This window comes from Schistocerca serialis, chromosome 5 (assembly GCF_023864345.2).
Source record: "Schistocerca serialis cubense isolate TAMUIC-IGC-003099 chromosome 5, iqSchSeri2.2, whole genome shotgun sequence".
In the NCBI taxonomy this organism is placed as follows: Eukaryota; Metazoa; Arthropoda; class Insecta; order Orthoptera; family Acrididae; genus Schistocerca; species Schistocerca serialis.
Genome location: NC_064642.1, coordinates 463,520,145 through 463,541,955, shown reverse-complemented (window position 1 = coordinate 463,541,955; position 21,811 = coordinate 463,520,145).

Here is a 21,811-nt window from a genome sequence, read left to right as displayed (position 1 = left end):
CGCTCGATCAGCTGTAGGTACGCGTGACGTAGGAAGTAATTGTTTGCGGTCAACGACTGCCTTGTGCTGCGCGCAGACTTGACTGTTGCTTTGAGTACGTGCCGCCGCCGGAACACGGCGCGGTATCCTTGTACTCTCCGTGTGTTTACGTGTAACTGTTAGTTTCTCAGAAGTATGTCATTCCACAAAAATTTTAACGTTCGATATATGATGTATTCCCTTAGAGCGTCGGGATTTAAGAGTTTCTTCTTCGACAGTGTTATCATGAATAATTTTGCGAACCCTATATGGACCCTTATAAAGCAGAAAAAATTTGTGACACAAGCCTTTTCCTTTGTGAGACAAACGATGAGACTTAATTAACACCTTTTGACCAACTGACAAAGTTTTTAAACGACCAGGACGTTTAGCTGATTTCTCTCTTCTAGCAGCCGCAGATGCAATATTTTGCAGAGCCAGGTTGACAACTTCAGAATGCCGCAGTTTCCGTATAGGCGGAAAAGGAACGATTTCAGAAATGCGATTTGTCGGTGCTTTATTTTTTAATATCAATATAGGCGGTAAAGAAGTTGAATCATTAGGGAGTTCATTCAGAATGTTTTGAAAAATATGAAGATACTGATCCCACGTTCTGTGATTCTGATGACAGTAAAGACGACACAGTTTATTGATTTCCTTCATCCATCTCTCTGAAGCGTTTGATTGAGGGTGAAAAAGTGAAATGAAAATTGGTTTAATCTTACGACGCCGTAGAGTACGAAGCCAAATTTTAGAGCGAAATTGTGATCCATTATCTGATATAACTTTTGTTCTACAATATTGTAGAACAGAAGCAAATTGGTGCTTTTCATTTATTATTATAATGTTGTTCTACCAAGAACCGACAGAAGATTCTGTTAATATGATATAACTTTATCAACATGACCCACTTCTTTAAGAAAATGTTCGATGAAAGCATTAGATACTGAACGAGCTGTTGCTTTGTGTAAAGGTGTAAGACACACATACTTTGATGTCAGTTCCACTGCTACCAAAATGTACGCAAAACCATTAGTAGAACGAACCACTGGACCAAACAAATAGACTGCAGTCATGTCCTTTAATTTCGCTGGAATGATAGGAAACAACGGTGTTCTGTGAGAAATAGTTGGCGGCTTAGCCTTTTGACATAATTTGCATTTGGCAAGAACAGATCGAATACGTTTTTCCATATTACTGAAGTAACAATTTTCTTGTAATTTATGAAAGCATTTTCTGGGACCAAAGTGTGCATAACTGAAATGTGTATACCAAATCAATTTATTAACCCACTCATCAGGAATGCAAAATAACCAAACAGAGTTGTCAACCGACTTTCGTTTAAAAAGAATATCATTGCGAAGTAAATAATACTGTCTAATCGCTACGCTTTCCTTTCTCCTCCACTTCTCCTTAATGTCCTTCCAGATTGGATCCTTATTTTGCTCCTTAGCGATGTCCTGGGGCGAAGACGAAATAAAATTCTCAAACGCAACACCTTGAATATACATCAAACAATAATTGTTTTCTTTGCAGTCCTCTTCAGCACTTTGTTTCAAACCCATAGGCGCACGTGATAAAGCATCAGCAATAATATTTGAAGAACCCTGTACGTAAACAATACTAAAATCAAATTCCTGTAGATATAGCGCCCATCGTGACAATTTTCCATGAGTTAATTTTGTTGACATAAGAAATTCCAGAGCTCGATGATCGGTGTAAACCTTAGTATGTCTGCCATATAAAAATATGCGAAATTTTGTGAAAGCCCAAACAACAGCCAAGGCTTCAAGTTCCGTAATCGAATAATTCTTTTCTGATTTAGAGAGAACACGACTTCCAAATGCAATAGTTTTCTGTACTACAACGCCGTTTTCTTCTATCTCTTGAAATAAGTGTGCACCTAGGCCCTTGTATGATGAGTCCGTTGTCAAACAAAAATCTTTAGATAAATCCGGATGTGAAAGAAGTCGAGCAGCAACTAAAGCATCACGAAGTTGTTCAAATTCTGATTGAGCTTCCTCACCCCAACACCAATTAGAATTCTTTCTAGATAGTTCATACAAACGAGGTGTATGGCAACTGACCCTTAACATAGACAAATGTAATGTATTGCGAATACATAGAAAGAAGGATCCTTTATTGTATGATTATATGATAGCGGAACAAACACTGGTAGCAGTTACTTCTGTAAAATATCTGGGAGTATGCGTGCGGAACGATTTGAAGTGGAATGATCATATAAAATTAATTGTTGGTAAGGCGGGTACCAGGTTGAGATTCATTGGGAGACTGCTTAGAAAATATAGTCCACCAACAAAGGAGGTGGCTTACAAAACACTCGTTCGACCTATACTTGAGTATTACTCATCAATGTGGGATCCGTACCAGATCGGGTTGACGGAGGAGATAGAGAAGATCCAAAGAAGAGCGGCGCGTTTCGTCACAGGGTTATTTGGTAACCGTGATAGCGTTACGGAGATGTTTAACGAACTCAAGTGGCAGACTCTGCAAGAGAGGCGCTCTGCATCGCGGTGTAGCTTGCTCGCCAGGTTTCGAGAGGGTGCGTTTCTGGATGAGGTATCGATTATATTGCTTCCTCCTACTTATACCTCCCGAGGAGATCACGAATGTAAAATTAGGGAGATTAGAGCGCGCACGGAGGCTTTCAGACAGTCGTTCTTCCCGCGAACCATACGCCACCATACGCCACCGTTGGGTGGCTTGCGAAGTATAAAAGTAGATGTAGATATAGATGCAGATGTGTGGCCAAATCGTCCAATCTAACAAAGCGTCGAAGAAAATTACAGACACCAAGAAAACTACGAACATCACGTTTTGTAGTAGGAACAGCATAATTACGAATAGCATCTAGTTTCTCTGGAGCAGGAAGAATACCTTCTGTAGAAATAATGTGACCAAGAAATTTCACCTGAGAACGACCAAATTCAGATTTTTCCAAGTTCACTGTAATGCCAACTCTTGCAAAAATACGTAATAATGAATCCAAAATTTTGTTATGCTCACTCCAAGAAAGTTTAGCAATAAGAATATCGTCAACATATGAAGTAATATCGTCACGAAGATAAACAGGTAAAATTTCGTTTAAACTATAAATGCATGCTGCAGAAGATATAATAAGTCCAAACGGTAATTTCCGAAATCACTTTTTGGGTAAAATAGTCATATCCGGTTATTCTTTACCGACTCTCTAGATAGATTGATAGTTGAAGAGTTGTTTTGATAGATACAAAGAATAGTAAAAGAGCAGGCAGCAGTGCAGAAAACTAAAAGGGAAATAGCACCACTACAGCTCGGGGCCCTGTGCACGCTACGGCACATATTCACTTAGTGTAGTGAATCCCCTGAGGACTTAAGTAGCCACACATAAATTCCAGTTTGTGACTTAGTGGCCAATTTGGTGGAAGTGCGTACATAAATTGATCTAACCATGAACATGGATGTATGTCGTTCTTAGAATTGCGAAAGATCTTAAATTTCCGAACAGTTAAGAAGTGTTTATAGTCAAAGTTTTCTCCTCGTGGCGACAAAGACCTACCGCGTCTGTCCCAGTCCGAATGTCGGTTATTGTCAAGTTCGCGCGCCTGGCGCTCTCTTGTTGTATCTCGTAAATGAAACAAATTATTTTCTTCAAACCCCTCTTCTATCTGTGACTCTAAATTTCTTCTGCTGTCTTTTCCTACGATTTCGCCTTCAATTTGTTTGACTTGCTTTCGTAATGCCTCAGATTCCCTTTTAACGCGTTCATTAAATTTTCCCTGATTTTCAACATGCTTATTTATGTTCTGGTACTCTTTGGTTTCTGCAAATGGCAATGGAGCTGTATCATCTGAATCTCTGTCCCCATCTAAACTAAGACTTGTCAATTTATCTGAAATCTCCTCAACTCTTTCCGATAGGTCACCTATTTGTTCTTTCTGTTTGTTTACGTCTTCCATAAGTGTCGCGACTCGGGTTTCAGTATTGACACATTTGGTAGTTAACTGTTCATGCTGTTGTGTTAGGTTATTTATTTTGTCATTTGGTACGGATTCCACGATTCTTTCAAGTATTTCTTCCTTATTGTGTGCACGTTGCAAATTTAACTTTGAAAATTTTTGTACTATCACGCGATCTCTTCCTTCCTGTTCTCTATCCTGTTCCTTTTGTCTGATTTCTATTGAAATTAATCTATTACTGTGAGCATTCAAAATCGGTTGTACTTCTTCTCTAATTTATTTCTTTAATTCATCTTTCATGTTTTTGAAACATGTCCCTATTCGTGAGTCTAACCGTGTTTACATTGTTTCCATCTCCGTTTTAATTGTTCCTATTTGTGAGTCTAACCGTGTTGCCAAAGTTCCCATCTTCGTTTTAATTGTTCCTATTTGTGACCCCACTGTTTTTAGTTCAGATCCCAAATTTAATACTGCACTCATCAACTGCTCCATATTAACTGGTTCGAAATTCTTTTCGCCCCTAACATTTACCGTAAAACTAACTTCCTTCGGCATAGCTGTAAAGCTATCTGTGTTCGATACTATTCCAGAATCTTCTGTCGTCAATCTCGTATTCTGAAAATTCTTTAATTGTGAAAAGTTTTGAACTGGTTCCGGACTATTTTCCCTGCTTATTAAATTGTTTTCTACTTCATTATTCATCATACTGTTCTCCTGTGTTGGCGAGTTCGCCATGTTAACAATTTCACCATTCTGACTATCCATCATTTTTGCCTTTTTCATCGATCACGTAATCATTTACAAAACATACAAAACTTGTCACTATACGAAAATTACACACCATATGGCACTTTATCACCAACAATACCATTCACACGAAATGCTTCCCGACAAACACGATTAACGAACAATTGAAATCTTCATAATTGCACAAAATTGTCAAACACGTATACAAGACATCAAAATTAAATTCTGCAAAAATACCATTAGAAGAAAGACAAGACAACTATAAATGTTCATTACCAAATCTACACATGCAATATAGACTACATTTACTAAACTACAAATTACTTCAACAATAGCCGGCTGCGGTGGTCTCGCGGTTCTAGGCGCGCAGTCCGGAACCGCGTGACTGCTACGGTCGCAGGTTCGAATCCTGCCTCGGGCGTGGATGTGTGTGATGTCCTTAGGTTAGTTAGGTTTAAGTAGTTCTAAGTTCTAGGGGACTGATGACCACAGCAGTTGAGTCCCATAGTGCTCAGAGCCATTTGAACTTCAACAATACTACTGTCTGCTATTTTTACTATCAGAAGATTCCAGGTTCGGATCCTGGCAGGGTCGCCACGTGCATGGGGGCTTAATTAAACATTAATGCAAATAATTTTAATTTTAGTCGCTGTATGTCCGGTTACGCAGTCTCGTAACCGGTTGGCCTTGACTGGTATTAGTACGCAATCTGACTGCATAGAATAACAACAAAGAATGAAAGGAAATTTCCGTTAACACAATTAATTAATTAAGTCCCCAACAACTATAAATGCTACGAAACAACAAAGCACAAGTGTAACTGTTCTGTGTGTGGAAGTGTGATTCAATGTACACATCTGGCACGGTTCTTCCTCAATACGACAAGATGCTTTAAACGCCGTCTACAATGAAGTAATTAAAAATAAACCAAAAATACTATAATTGCAAATAGAAGCCAGAATTACACTCTAACTACGAACACAAGCCAGATGCTTGTTGACTGAACCTGTGACCAAGAGGCATTGTTTTTTAGGACATTTGAAATAAAAAATAAAAAAATTTCTTTACCTTCATACATATTGACGAAAAATACACTCTGATCATTACAACATCCCCATTCGAACAGCATCGGCTGTGTAGTCCATCAGAACAACTGCACACAACATGCTCACAACTAGCGCTGCAACTACGGCTACCTCAGAACTACAACTACCCCCGGCAACTTCTCAACAAGCAGCCAGCCGCGGTGGTCTCGCGGTTAAGACGCTCAGTCCGGAACCGCGCGACTGCTACGGTCGCAGGTTCGAATCCTGCCTCGGGCATGGATGTGTGTGATGTCCTTAGGTTAGTTAGGTTTAAGTAGTTCTAAGTTCTAGGGGACTGATGACCACAGATGTTAAGTCCCATAGTGCTCAGAGCCATTTTTTTTCTCAACAAGCACTCTCCACTACAACTTCTCAACAAACACTCTCCACTACAACTTCTCCACAAGCACTGCCAGTGGAGGCGGCTGAATAATACTCTTTGGCGCAATCTCTGGCGCTGTGACTCAGTGTAGCCACCTTTCAGTGGTGCCGCTGTTTACGAACGTGCCTATCAAAGACGCTTTGTTTAATGGTTCAAATGGCTCTGAGCACTATGGGACTCAACTGCTGTGGTCATCAGTCCCCTAGAACTTAGAACTACTTAAACCTAACCAACATAAGGACATCACACACATCCATGCCCGAGGCAGGATTCGAACCTGCGACCGTAGCAGTCGCACGGTTCCGGACTGCGCGCCTAGAACCGCGAGACCACCGCGGCCGGCAAAGACGCTTTGGACCTAGTATCCCAGTTCTTTTCAAGTTACGCGGTCGAGCTATTTAGGCACACTCTTACATCTTCTTATTTTCTGTGCAATGGCCAGTATTACCATCACACGGACGGCGTTGCGATGGGAAGCCCGTTAGCTCCAGCTGTTGAAAACCCCTTCATGGCGAATTTCGAGGCTATTGCCTTAGATACTGCGCCAAGAAAGCATAGCTGTTTATTTCGATATGACGAAATGTTCATTATTTGACCCCACGGCCTTGAAAACCTGAATTTTTGTAACATCTCAACAAAATTAACAGTAACATCCAATTCACTATGAAGGTAGACAAACACACTGCAGTGACTTTCCTTCACATCCTCGTAAGCCATAGACGAAATCGATGCCTTGGCCTCAATGTTAATTGAAATCTACTCACATCGATCTGGACTTGCACGCCATCATTCATCATCACCCACCACAGTAGCGTACTACTACAGAGCGTCGTGCAAAAGTAATATCACACGCTATTAAACTACCCCATAAGCTGAGCCACCTACGCAAGATCTTCAACAGCGGCTACAACAATCGTCAAATAAAAGAAGTGGTTTTAAGCAAGAATCGTAATACTCGTAAGACCATCCAGAAGCCTGCCTTATCACAGTTCTCATATGCTCGTCCCATTTCATATCGCTTTGCAACGTTACACCCAGATATTTAAACGATCTCATTGTGCCAAGCAGGGCATTAGTAATACTGCATTATAACATTACAGGTTTGATCTTCCTATCATCTGCTTTAACTTAAATTTTTCACATTTAGGGCTAGCTGCAATTCATCACACCAAATGGTAATTTTGTCTAAGTCGTCTTGTATCTTCCTACAGTCACTGAGCTTCGACGTCTTACCGTACACCACGTCATCATCAGCAAACAACAGCAGATTGTTGCCCATCCTGTTCGCCAATTCATTTATGTATGTAAGGAACAACAGCGGTCCTGTCACACTTCGCTAAGGCTCTGCCGACGAAAGAAGTCTCCGAGCCACTCATATTTCTGTGAACTTATTGCATATCCTCGTAGCAGCCTGCAATGGGGATCCGTGTAAAATGCTTACTAGGCAGTTGCGTTATCAATTGCACCATGTGGACGCAATATCGTAAATGCGCTGACTGTCTCGGCACGTTTCCCTACTGACCCACACTCCCATGTAGAGCTACCTATCTGCAGTGCCCGTCCATGTTCTCCATGCTCGCTAATTTTATTTTAGATTCCTGCTGGAGGTTGGCAGTAAATGTGCATTCGCACAGAAAGTTGTGGTTCCATTGTCCGAGGGGGCACATCAGTTATACGAATGCGTCCAAAAGAACAGACATCAAGCATTCTTATAATTGGTCAGCCTTGATGGGCTGCCTAAGGCCAGCCCCATGGACAAAGTTCAATGTCTTGCTGGGATTGCTCCATGTGACGTCAGAAGAGAGGTCGCCGCTAACATCGAGAGGCATAAATCAAATACAGTGACCTCACATCCACCTTTTGGATATCAACTTGCCAAGCCAAGACTGAAGTCCAGGAAGAGTTTCCTAACAACTTCGCAGCCCTTAGAAGGATCAGGTGCGGCTATCCGACTCACCAAGTGGAAAGAAAGATGCCAGCACCTGTCAAACTGGGTGACACCACAAGAATCCCTGCCGCCTGGACACGTGGAGAAGTGGGTCATCTGGAAGTTCTTGAATAGACTACGGACCGAAGTCGCAAGTTCGAGGGACAATCTCCTTAAATGGAACTTCAAACTGCCAAATGCCAACACAACACTGTGGGAATGCGGTGAATTGCAGACAACCCGGCATCTCTTCAAATGTAACTTATGCCCAACCAGTTGTAGCATGAAGGACTTAACGTCTGCATACCCAATGCTATCAAAGTTGCCCAATTCTGGTCGAATACTGTATAGTTTTCTTTGTATGTATTGTATATGTGTTCATTTTAGTGTACCTCTGACACGAATAAATAAAGAAGCCTCGATGGGCAACGAATCCACAATGTTCAGTGCGGATCCACATTTATAGTCCACCATTAGCGGGCAGTTGGCGCTAGGTGGGAGTGTGGGTTGATCGGGAAGCGTGCCGAGATAACCTGCACATTTGCGATAAACACTGAGTCCAGTTGAGCAGTGGTTAGCGCTACTGCCAAAAAAGCAAGATATCCCGGGTTCTGCGTGGTGTCTGTTCTTTTGGACATGTCTAAAAGAACACGCACCACACATTCACATGATTGATTCACCTCGATGGGCAATGAATGCACAACTTTCAGCGTGGTTGCACATTTACGTTCGGTCTCCAGCGAGGATCTAGAAAAATCGAAAATGGAGGACATGGGCGAGGACTGTGGATAGATGGCGCTACGTCAGAGCGTGAGTGGGTCAGGGAGCGTGCCGAGATAGCGCGCACATTTGCGATAAACAGTGACCGGATGGCGCAGTGATTAATGCAACTGCCTAGTAAGCAGGGGACACTGGATTCAAGTCCCAATGTGGCAGACATTTTCATTCGTCGCCGCTCGCACGCTGTAAAACACTGGCGACATATGCCAGGTGTAGAAGCAGCGTAAGCAGCGGAGCTGCTGTTCCTGCGTTGACCTATGGTGTTGGCAGTGGGACCGATCTTGACGAGCTGTCCTCAGTGAGCATCCCTGGCTATAGAGACGCTCTTTGTTTCTTCATCGGGACTGCGGGAGAAAACTACTCCCGCAGCAAATCGGACCAACGTGTTGTCGGCCTGTGGTGGACCTGTTGGCCCAGCCCACGAATTACACGGCTGTAGGAGTGTTGCGCGTTGTTGTAGAACACCCTGGCGATTTGCTTGAAGCGATCCCGCAGGAAAGGGATGCCTACTTCCTCATGGAGCAGCCTCATGGGGTAGCGAGGCGGCTTGTGGATCGCAAGTCGCAGTGCCCTATTCTGGACGCGTTGGAGCGTCGCTGCTGCGTTACCCCACACCACGGCCGCATATTCCAGAACCGGCCGTACCAAGTCCAGGTACATGGAGAGGACGTGGCGTGGAGGCAGTGTAGACGAGGGGCTGAACAGCGGGTACAGCGCACGTAGTCTCCCCACTGCTCGCCCTCTGTCATCACGGACGTTGGGCAGCCACGTCAGGTGCCTGTCCAGTGTGAGTCCAAGGTATTTGTCAGTCCGCTACCATTGGATGGGGCTCACCATCATCGTGACCGGCGGCAGGTCCGGAGGTAGCCTCTTCCTGCTGAAGACGACAGCCTGGCTCTTCGCAGCATTGTACTTTAGGCGCCACTTCGTGGACCAGGCGCACAGGACGTCACATCCGAGCTGGAGGCGGCGGCGCATCTCGGCCGCATTCATGCTGCGGGTGAACAATGCAGTGTCGTGAGCATAAAGCGCTAACTCCACGCGTGCCACCCGCGGTGCGTCGGCGGTGTACAGGGAGTACAGCAGGGGGCCGAGAATCGACCCATGTGGCACTCCCGCTCGAATCTGCCGGTCGGTGGAGGTGCTTCCATCTGCTCGGACGTGGAATGTGCGACCTGAGAGATACGAGCGTAGTAAGACTACGTGCGACGTCGGTACCCCGTGGACGAAAAGTTTGAACCCCAGGCCGTCGTGCCACACGCAGTCGAAGGCCTTGGAGACGTCGAGAAGCACGGCCCCTATGTACTCCCGCGTCTGCATTGCTCGCATCCCCTGCTCCATGAGGCGCAACAGCTGCTGGGCGGTTGAGTAGCCGCTCCGGAACCCGAACTGTTCGTCGGGGATGAGCTGCTGCTCGTCACCGGTGATTCCGCACAGAAGTCCCGATGAAGCTGACATCATTAATCCCACCCATTTCCTTTCCTTTCTCCCCCTCCAGCCCCCAGCTTTTTAGTATGGTGGCTCATATGCCACGTTGCCCTGGAGTCCATCGTCTCTGTTAAGCGTGTTGTCGGCGATATTTATTTCAGTGGCTTCTTTAACTACACAGTTCCAGAAGCCGTTACTGCGAGCCACAACAGAGGTTTCGGTAGATTTGATCGGTGACTGTTTTCTAAGGCACGCTCAGCTAAAGCGGATTTTTTGGGGTAGTGTAGGCGGTAAAACTTCTCACGTTTCTTAGTGCATTGTTCGACAGTGCATACTGTGTGGCACTCGCAAGGTATAGAGACCTACTGCATCTTTGACTGGTCTCAGTAACTGCCAGACTTTTGTCAGCAGTCTGAAGATCTATTTAGTCGTTCATCTTTTCATCAGGCGGCTTACCTTGCCCGACACGAAACCATAGAAATCAAATTTCTCTTCCTGGTCCTCCTGGTTGGTCGTACGAGTATTGTGATTCTTGCTTGAAATAACTTCATTTATTTGATGATTGTTGTAGCCGCTGTTGAAGATCTTATGTACGTGGCTCAGCTTATAGGGTAGTTTATCAGCGTCTGATATTAAAAATGGCTCTAAGCACTATAGGAGTTCACATCTGAGGCCATCAGTTCCCTAGCCATAGAACTGCTTAGACCTAACTAACCTAAGGACATCACACACATCCATGCCCGAGGCAGGATTCGAACCTGCGACGGTAGCAGCAGCGCGGTTCTGGACTGAAGCGCCTAGAACCGATCGGTCACAGCGGCCGTCGTCTGATATTACTTTTGCACGACGCTCTGTAGTAGTACGCTACTGTGGTGGGTGATGATGGATGATTGCGTGCAAGTACAGATCGAGGTGAGTAGGTTTCCATAAACGTTGTGGACAAGGCAACGATTTCGTCTACGGGGGAGGAGGATGTCAAGGAAGGGCAATGCAGTGTGTTTGTCTACCTTCATAGTGAACTGGATGTTACTGTTAATTTTGTTGAGGTGTTACAAAAATTCGTCAAGTTTTCAAGTCCATGGGGGCCAATAATGATCATGTCGTCATATCGAAATAAACAACTAGGCTTTCATGGCGTAGTATCGAAGCCGATAGCCTCGAAATTCGCCATGAAGGGGTTTGCGACAGCTGGAGCTAACGGGCTTCCCATCGCAACGCCGTCCGTCTGATGGTAATACTGCACAGAAAATAAGAAGACGTAAGAGTGTGCCTAAATAGCTCGACCGCGTCACTTAAAAAGAACTGGGATAATAGGTCCAAAGCGTCTTTGATAGGCACGTTCGTAAACAGAGGCACCACATCAAAACTGGCAACAATGTCACCCTCACTAAGTCGAAGACGGTTAATTCGGCTGATAAAATCGGCAGAGGTTTTAATAAGAAGCAGCTTGTCTTTTAATAAGACGCAGCATGTCTCAGAACAGCTGGGGTCTACAAGATACCTTGTGAGTGGGGCCAGTAGTGCACACGCTGGGAGGAGCATGACAGGTTTGTCGCCTACGCTTTAGCTCAGCGTGCTTTAGAAAACGGTCATCGTGGGAAAGTTGAGGAAACCTCTGTCGTGACTCGCACTATCGGATTCTGGGAATATGTAATTAAAGAAACCATTGAAATAAAAATCACCGACAGCACCCTAGAGATGGTGGCCTGCAGCTCAGTGCAGCGTGGGATCCTGCTGTCGCACGGTGGAAGGGGGCACGTCGAATGCTTGGTCAGCCGCGAGCACTGATGACGTCACAGCTAGAAGCCAGTGTATGCAGTACCCAGTGCCAGTCTATCACTTGAAAATGACCAAGGAATGATTGGCCAAAAGCTCGTGTGTAATTTTAAACACTCGACCCAGCTGGAAACCCGAGAACATTTTATTCAATGTCACCACCACAAAAAATATCAAGACTTATAAGCAGACATGAGCCACTAGACAACGAGACATTATCCAGCGTAGAAAGGACTTCTAGAAAAACTTTATCCCAGTATAAAATGTCAAGCTCTAAATACACATTAGAAAAAATTGTTCCTGAAATCTACGACAGAGTTTATGAAAAAATAAAAAAATAAAATAAAAATTAAGGTGCTCTCTCAGGTTTTCATAACGATGGAAGTTTTCTGAGTTTCACAGCTAGAACACAGTTTTTGCTAAGAAACCTTTTCTGGGTTCTCATACCGAATAAAAAATAGCTAGGGAGCTTAATTCTATCACAGATCGCTGGGATATTGAGCAGAGCGAAATTATTTGACTTATTCATGACATGGCGCTAACAAGGCGAGACGTAGTCGAGTGTCTGAGTATGACTGTGTTGGATGTTTCACCAATTCCCTTCAAGTAATGTAACTGAGTCAGTGAAGGTCTGGCTTGAAGTAGCAAGAATGATCGATACTGGTTGTCCTCTGTTAAGGCACTTCAATCATCTGAGCTTGGCTCAAGAAAAACTGTTGGCGATTCAAAAGGAGCTAAATTTACCGAAGCATCAGTTGGTGGTGGTTAATCAAGAGAAGCTTAGTAATCTGATGTCTCACCGATGGTGTGTGATGGAGCAGCGTGTTAACCCTTTGAAGGACTTCGAAGATGTAAGAGAAATAAGTTCTTGTCTCTCTTGCATATCCGAAGTATTCGCATGGTTCATAATTCCGTAGCGTTTTTGTTTTGCATGTTGATTTTACGGCTGCTATGGCCCTATTTGTCAATTGTCATTTTTATACGAGGTACATTGTTGCTATTTCAGTTTACATATTGTCATTTGCAGATAGTAAGTGGGGCTGTGGGCACTAGGAAATGTAGTACCAAATGCAGAAATCGGAACATTTCCGACATATTCTTCTGTCTGGGTTCAATAGAGGGGGGGGCAGCAGCGGAGGCGCCAGGAAACACTTGCGCCGTTGTACGGGGATAATGCCACTGGACAGAGCACGGCAAGAAAATGGTTTTCTCGTTCTAGGGTAGATCCGTTTTGACATTAGTGACTCTCCATGTTCAGGAAGAACTTATAGGTTTGATGAAGATCCTATAAACACATTAATCCACAATGATCCACGCCAGTATACTAGGGAACTGGCCAATGTGGTGAACTGTGAATAGTCCATCGTCGTAATACGTTTGCATGCAATGGGGAACGTTCAAAAACCAGATGTCTGTGTGCCACATGCTCTAAGCCAAAATGACAGAACTCAGCGGGTGCCGGTATGTGGCTTGCTCGTCATCAATTGGCTCGTTAACAGCATCCACTATTCCTAGCGTGTATCGTTACTGGTGACGAGAAATGGTGTCTTTATACTAACGTAAGGAAAAGGGAGGAATGGTTGAGCCCAAATAAAGCAGCAGCTCCCCGTACGAAGAGCCGCGCGCGTCCACAAAACATGTTACGCATCTAGTGGAACAACGACGCTGCAGTGTACTAGAATTGCTTCCCCGAAGTGTAACCAACACTGTTGTCATTTTTGTCAGCAGCTGAGACGTCTTGCCAATGCAGTTCAAGAACAACGACCAAAAAAATCTGCGTGAAGTGATGTTTTTCCGCTATAACTCCAGTCCATATTCAGCTAGGCTGTCGGAAACGCTGTACGGGAGTTGGGTTGCGAACTCATTCCGTACCCACCTTCCTCATTTGATGTTGCACCCTCAGAGCTTCACGCTTACCGCTCTGTGTCAAAGAATCTTCAAGGAAATTCATCTCTGGATGAAAATGCGCTACGAACGTGACTCTTCGCTTCAAAAAACACGTCATTTCTACAGTCGCGGACTCTAAAAGTTACCCCAGCATTGGCAGAGTGTTGTAAACAGTGAAGGAGAATACATTATTGATGACTAAAGTCTCTGTTATGTGTATGTACTGTGTTTGTTTAAGGTATAGAAAAACGCTACGAACTTACGCAACTACCCAATAACACAACATGTTGCGTTAAATAAGTATTTAAATTAAGGATGAGACAGCACGAAGAAAAGTTTTTCCACGCGTGAGAGCTTCATTTTAGCTGAATTAGAAATGTCCTTAAATGAAGATCCAAATAATTTGATTTCAACCTCTCTAGACCCAAGACGTAGGACAGACTATTTGGGGGTTGCAAGTTTGATTGCGTGCCCATCCTCCGCAGCAAACACAGAAATACTTGTTTGTTAAGTAAAACCTTCCAGCTAGAAAAGGCAGTTTTATTTACAAAATAAGTATTTGGGAGTTGTTGAAACTGAAACAGCTCAACAGAAGATCCTAATGGAATTTTTCGAAAAATCTTCCGCCATTAGTAGTTCATCGCCATTGTCTCATAAAACAACAGAGGAGGCGTCGTCATCACTGAGTGGATTACTATTTAAATTCCGAAAAGCTATGTTCCGGCAAGACTCGGACAACATATTACTTCCTCCCATATGCGTATACGTCTCGCGAAATGACGACAGCGAGAAAATATAAGAAATTTGAACTAATACAGAGATTTACCGACAATCAACCTTCCAACGCGCCATTCGTGAATGAAAGAGGGAAGAGGGGGTCGGATAGTAACCTGGGGAGTATTGATGCAGATGGAGAGACGAGATGGAATCAACTCTCAGTTGGTTTTGGAGGTAAATGAAAATAATCATAGTCAGTGTGATGATAAGTAAACAAACGTGATTGTGAGACTGATTATTATATGAACACATTTCGAATAGATTCTAATTGCGAACCTTATGTTTAATGGTCAGCTAATGCGACACTGTATTCGAAATTGAGAACGTTTATCCGAGTTTATCTTTCAGCGCCTGTCAGCTGTGTATGTAGAGAAAAACTTTCCTCTGAAGCTGGCGTTTTTTTACGAAAAAGAGCGAAATCGCTTATTACATATCAATGCAGAAAAACTGGTGTTCGTTCACCATAATTTACCTCCATTTCAGTGCGTACACTAAATTATTTTTTGTTCAAATGAATAATAAATGACTTTTTGACTGGAAGATATTGTCGTTTTATTTGTGTTTATAGTATCTTACATGTAAGTTGGATAAAGTTGATTTTATCAAATTTTCATAATTTATTTCAAATACAACATCTACTGGAGGTTATCCTACTATCTGGTATCTTACCGGATAGTAAAATTAAGCCGTATGGGCCGGATACCGGACAGTTGCCGGATATCTGTTTTATTTCTAGTTCAAATACATAAAAATTTGGGCTGTTACATTCGGATGGCGGAATGTTAAAAATATTAAAAATTATCGTAAAAACTTTTGAGCGTATGTGTAAACAGATTATATGAAAACGGTTTGATTTCTTTCTTTCTCTCTTTCCGTAATTCGAATATTTTCCGCATTATCACGATTTGCAAACAGGAATTTGCATTTTTTCTTCGTACCTTATCATTTTTCTGACAGCAACTTGCACACAGTGTTCGTTGTCCAAACACAATAAGTAGAGCTTACGACGTCACAGGTAAAGCTGTCCTTAGGCACAAGCAGGGTTGAGCACCGTAGTGCTTCACTAGGAACTGTCCTCTTGCTACCTTTGAACTGACTTGCCCAGCCAGTTAGAGGAGACCTATAGTTTAGCGTGGATACCGAATCAAAGTACAACTTGATTGCCGGCCGCGGTGGTCTCGCGGTTCCCGGCGCGCAGTCCGGAACCGTGCGACTGCTACGGTCGCAGGTTCGAATCCTGCCTCGGGCATGGATGTGTGTGATGTCGTTAGGTTAGTTAGGTTTAAGTAGTTCTAAGTTCTAGGGGGCTGATGACCACAGCTGTTAAGTCCCATAGTGCTCAGAGCCATTTACAACTCGATTTTTTCATATGCGCAAATCATTACCAAACGGGAAAGTAGCGACTGATATCAAGAAACGTCGTAAGGATGCATAGGACTAAAGCGTGGTTATTTGGATTTGCTAACTGATGTTTATTCGTCGGACAACACTACAATGGCACACTTCACAACAGATATGTTTAACCACTATCAAATGTGGGGACATGACACAGTGACTGCACCTCTTAGAGCTTCTTGGTTTCGGGTAGTTGCGCAACCATTTTCCTTTCTGTTTAAAGTAATGACTCTCTTCACGCCACGACGAAATGCCAGGAAGTGAGCTTGCAGAACCTCGTCCACTTAGCGTCGTGCTGTTCCTGTAGGCGTTCCTCAGCTGAAATAATTGTTTCTTACAACTATACAAAAATACTCATCGATCGTCCGATTACGGCTTAGTAAAGAGTTTAATCGATATTTGAGGTGCATTATCACAGCACTTGCAGCGACCTATATGTTGGTCATTAAAACTGCAGCACCAGGAACAATGGCACGTAATGAAATTTTACTTATTGTACGTTTGCGGTATAGTATGAAGAATACATGATTAAATTACCAAGTGATCTGGATTTCACACGGTGCGAAAAACAGTCCACAGAACTGTCACCTATGGCAGCAAAAACGACACTAACCTATCTGTCCATCGAATTGCGAAATGGGTACGTCGCTCCATATTGCTTCAAAAGTATGCCACAGTTTTACTAGTGTAGAGGCTGGCAAGTGGTGGAGTGCCACTCCCTGGCGAAACCATGACTAGACGATTTCAGTGAGCAAGATATATGGAGAACTTGCTGACAGGACAACAGTCGAACGCCTTCTTGATCGATGTTTGTCACGACAGCACATTCTACATGAGATCTTGCCTTACCTTTTAGAAAAGATAAACTGTGACGGATACCTCGAAGATAGAACACATGCATCGGCCTTCATGCGTCAGAAATACGACTGCTGCCCAAATTGAGTACAGAAACCACAGATAATAGTGCTGTTTAGCAAACTGCAGCCTATAGCCTCACGCTACATTCTGAGCCCACATGGCGATGACGAATGCAATCTAGCAGTGTTCACATTCTGCTCGGAGCCTCCACATACGCGTATGTCCATCGCCATGGTGTGCACAGAACCAGCACTTGTCTGGAAAGACGACGTAATGCCTGCCGTGCGGTTAAAGGCGCTTCAGTCTGCAACCGCGTGACCGCTACGGTCGCAGGTTCGAATCCTGCCTCGGGCATGGATGTGTGTCATGTCGTTAGGTTAGTTAGGTTTAATTAGTTCTAAGTTCTAGGCGACTGATGACCTCAGAAGTTTAGTCGCATAGTGCTCAGAGCCATTTGAACCATTTTGAACGTAATGCCTTTGCTGTGTACTGTTTTGTCACTAGGCGCATCACTATCGGTGTGCCTCTTCTTGCTGCCACTTCAAAGTAAGCCGCGACAATGGACGCCGTGCTGATAGTCCGTGGTGTTCAAGACTGTCCGTGTGGATACTTGTCTTGTTGCAAACAAGCCTCCCCCAGACTCGCTGTAAGTGACGTGGCTGTAACGTTACTGCACGGCCGAGTGAACAATAGACTGTCCTCTCTGATGCTAGTTGCGTAGCGGCCTTTGAGTTCTTTTTTTATTTATTTTCTTTATTTACTCGTGAAGTTCCGTAGGACCAAATTGAGGAGTAAATCTTCAAGGTCATGGAATGTGTCAGTACGTGAAATTACAACATTAACGTTATAACAGATAAAAATAAATGTTCATGAACCTTAAAAATGTCAGGCCATAAGTTTAAGTAAACGCTGTCAACAATACAATAAAAATCAACTTAATTTTTCAAGGAACTCCCCGACAGAATAGAAGGAGTGACCCATGAGGAAACTCTTCAGTTTCGATTTGAAAGCGCGTGGATTACTGCTAAGATTTTTGAATTCGAGTGGCAGCTTATTGAAAATGGATGCAGCAGTATAGTGCACACCTTTTTGCACAAGAGTTAAGGAAGTCTGATCCAACTACAGGTTTGATTTCTACCGAGTATTAACCGAGTGAAAGCTGCTTATTCTTGGGAATAAACTAATATTGGTAACAAGAAACGACAATAAGGAGTATACGTATTAAGAGGCCAATGTCAAAATAACAAGACTCGTGAACAGAGGTCGACAAGAGGTTCGTGAACTAACACCACTTATTCCCCGAACCGCCCGTTTCTAGATCAAAAATATGCTTTTAGAATGAGAAGAGTTACCCCAGAATATAATACCATACGACAATAGCGAATGAAAATAAGCAAAGTAGACTAATTTTCGTGTCGGTCATTAACTTCTGATGCCGTTGGAATAGTAAAAATGGCAGTATTAAGTGTTTGAACAAGATCCTGAGCGTGGGCTTTCCACGACAGCTGAACACCTAGAAATTTGAACTGTTCAGTTTCACTAATCATATGCCCATTCTGTAAAATTAAAACGTCAGGTTTAGTTGAACTGTGTGTTAGAAACCGTAAAAACTGAGTCTTACTGTGATTTAGCATTAGTTTATTTTCTACAAGCCATGAACTGAGGTCATGTACTGCACTGTTTGAAATCGAGCCAATGTTGCACACAACATCCTTTACTACCAAGCTAATGTCATCAGCTAACAGAAATATATTAGAGTTACCTCTAATACTAGAGGGCATATCATTTATATAAATAACGAATAGGAGTGGCCCCAACACTGATCGCTGCCCCCCTCCCCTCCCCTCCCTCACACTTGACAGTACCTCACTCAGACCCCATATTACAGCCGTTACCAACATTGTGAATAATGACCTTTTGCTGCCTGTTGCTAAAGTAAGAGGTGAACCAATTGTGAGCTACTCCCCGTATTCCGTAATGGTCCAACTTCTGGAGTAATATTTTGTGATCAAATGCCTTAGTTAAATCAAAAAAATATGCCAAGCGTTCGAAGCATTTTGTTTAACCCATCCAGTACCTCACAGAGAAAAGAGAATATAGCATTTTCAGTTGTTAAACCACTTCTCAAGCCGAACTGTACAAAAAAATGGTTCAAATGGCTCTGAGCGCTATGGGACTTAACATCTATGGTCATCAGTCCCCTAGAACTTAGAGCTACCTAATCCTAACTAACCTAAGAACAGCACACAACACCCAGCCATCACGAGGCAGAGAAAATCCCTGACCCCGCCGGGAATCGAACCCGGGAACCCGGGCATGGGAAGCGAGAACGCCACCGCACGACCACGAGATGCGAGCCCGAACTGTATATCTGATAGCAAATCGTGTAATACAAAATGATCAGTTATCCTTAATACATAGCTTTTTCAATAACTTTTGCAAACACTGATGGCGTAGAAATAGATCTAAAATTATGTTCATTATCCCTTTTCTCCCTTTTTATAAAGTGGCTTTACTACTGAGTACTTTAATCGCTCAGGAAACACCATTCCTAAAGGAAAAATTACAAATATGGCTACATACTGGGCTAACATGTTTAGGTTTATTACGCAAGTCCTAAACACATCGAATTCACATCCGTATGACAGTCATGGACTGCCAACCACAGGAACAGCATTGTCGCGAAGTGACAAATCCCAGTTTCCATATGCCACGATCTTACGCCTGTTGAACTCCAACACATACTGGTTAATGCCTCTACTTCCTATACGAGTCATAACACGACTTTTGGACAAATAACATTCAAATGTGATTTATGAATAAGAAATTCGCTTCTTAATATTTCTTTATATACAGAATGTGGTATCGTGCCCTGTCGATACCACAAAGGACCAATCGTTCCAGATACAGCGACTGACACTAGAGGTTCCGCTTTTATCCCACAGCGGCAGCAACAAGGACGGCCACCGCGTGACCCCCGACCCCGCGAGTGCCGCGCCCCCTGAACCAAGGCGCCACCGGCACCACGTATCACGTGGTTAAAGAGGCCGCCGGACCGCTGCTCTGTCCAGTTCAATAGCTCCAGTCTGGCAGCAGTCGAGCATCGACGTAGCTGCAGTCGCAGCTTTCACTACAAATGTAGGGCAACAGAACTGGCCTCAAGACTTGACTTACGTATAATTGGATTGCAAACCGGACGTGAATTGTGAACTGTTAAAGTGTTTAACTGGTCACGGCATTGCCCAAGGACTTGTAAAAGAATTTCGACGAGTATTCATTGTACTAAGTTGAGTGTTCAAATGGTTCAAATGGGTCTGAGCACTATGGGACCCAACTGCTGTGGTCATAAGTCCCCTAGAACGTAGAACTACTTAAACCTAACTAACCTAAGGACATCACACACATCCATGCCCGAGGCAGGATTCGAACCTGCAACCGTAGCGGTCGTGCGGTTCCAGACTGTAGCGCCTTTAACCGCTCGGCCACTCCGGCCGGCAAGTTGAGTGTAATACTTCTCATAGTGGTTGTGTTCTCTCATTCTTTTGATTTATGTCTCAGGAATCCAAACACTGTCGCGATGGGACACAACATAATTTTGCCGACGGGAGTTTACATGATCAATTCACAACATGTAGAATTACTTACCTCACAAAAATCTTCATTACTCAAACTACTGCAATACAGCGAGCGCTAATACTGCCAGCTAAATAAAAGATTCTAACTACTGATAGGCATAGTTAGCAAATGAAAGATTTTGATAAAGAACAAACAATGTATTTACCTTAATAGCGTTCAAGTTCATGACATCCAGTCTTACAAATTTACTGTCTCTGATGGACACACGTCCAGATCATCCGTTCTCAAAACTCCGCCAACTCTCTCCCCACATCCACCACTGCTGGCGGCTCACCTCCAACTGCGCAACGCTACGCGCTGTTAACATCCAGCTGCCCAACACTACAATAACAAACAACAATGCAAACCAGCCACAGAGCGCTACGTGGCGTTACCAATATAAAAACCTAAACAGCCCACTTACAAGTCTTACGGGACCAAACTGCTGCGGTCATCGGTCCCTAACCTTACACACTACTTAATCTAACAAACTAACTTACACTAAGTACGACACACGCACCCATGCCCTAGGGAGGACTCGAACCTCCGACGGGGGGAGCCGCGCGGACCGTGACAAGACCCCTGAGACCGCGCAGCTACCTCGCGCGGCCAGATGGTCAAGAGGAAGTGGCTTAGGCATATCGGCTGTGTATAGCATATATAGGAGAGAAGATGAGACAAACCTTTGGAGCATACCTAGAGTGGATTGGAAGGTACAGAGCTGGATTTGGTCGCGACATAGAAAGGGCTGCTGGATAGAAAGAATGCAAGAAGGAAGACATAATTAACTGTGGTGTACAGATCTTGAGCTGAGACTGAAGTGCCATAGATGGCCACAAGGTTTACTAGATTAAGGAATAAAAATGGTGGATTTGCGGTTGTTACTATGGTGGGATAGGAAACTGGTAAGCTGGCCTGGGTGGCGGAGTGGTTCTAGGCGCTACAGTCTGGAACCACGCGACCACTACAGTCGCAGGTTCGAAACCTGCCTCGGGCATGGATGTGTGTGGTGTCATTAGCTTAATTAGGTTTAAGTAGTCCTAAGTCTAGGGGACTGATGACCTCAGCAGTTGAGTCCCATAGTGCTCAGAGCCATTTGAACTATTTGAAGTTTTGGAGGGAAGTAGACGTTCTTTTCGTGAAACACTGTTGAGAAATTTTACATACCTGTCACCAA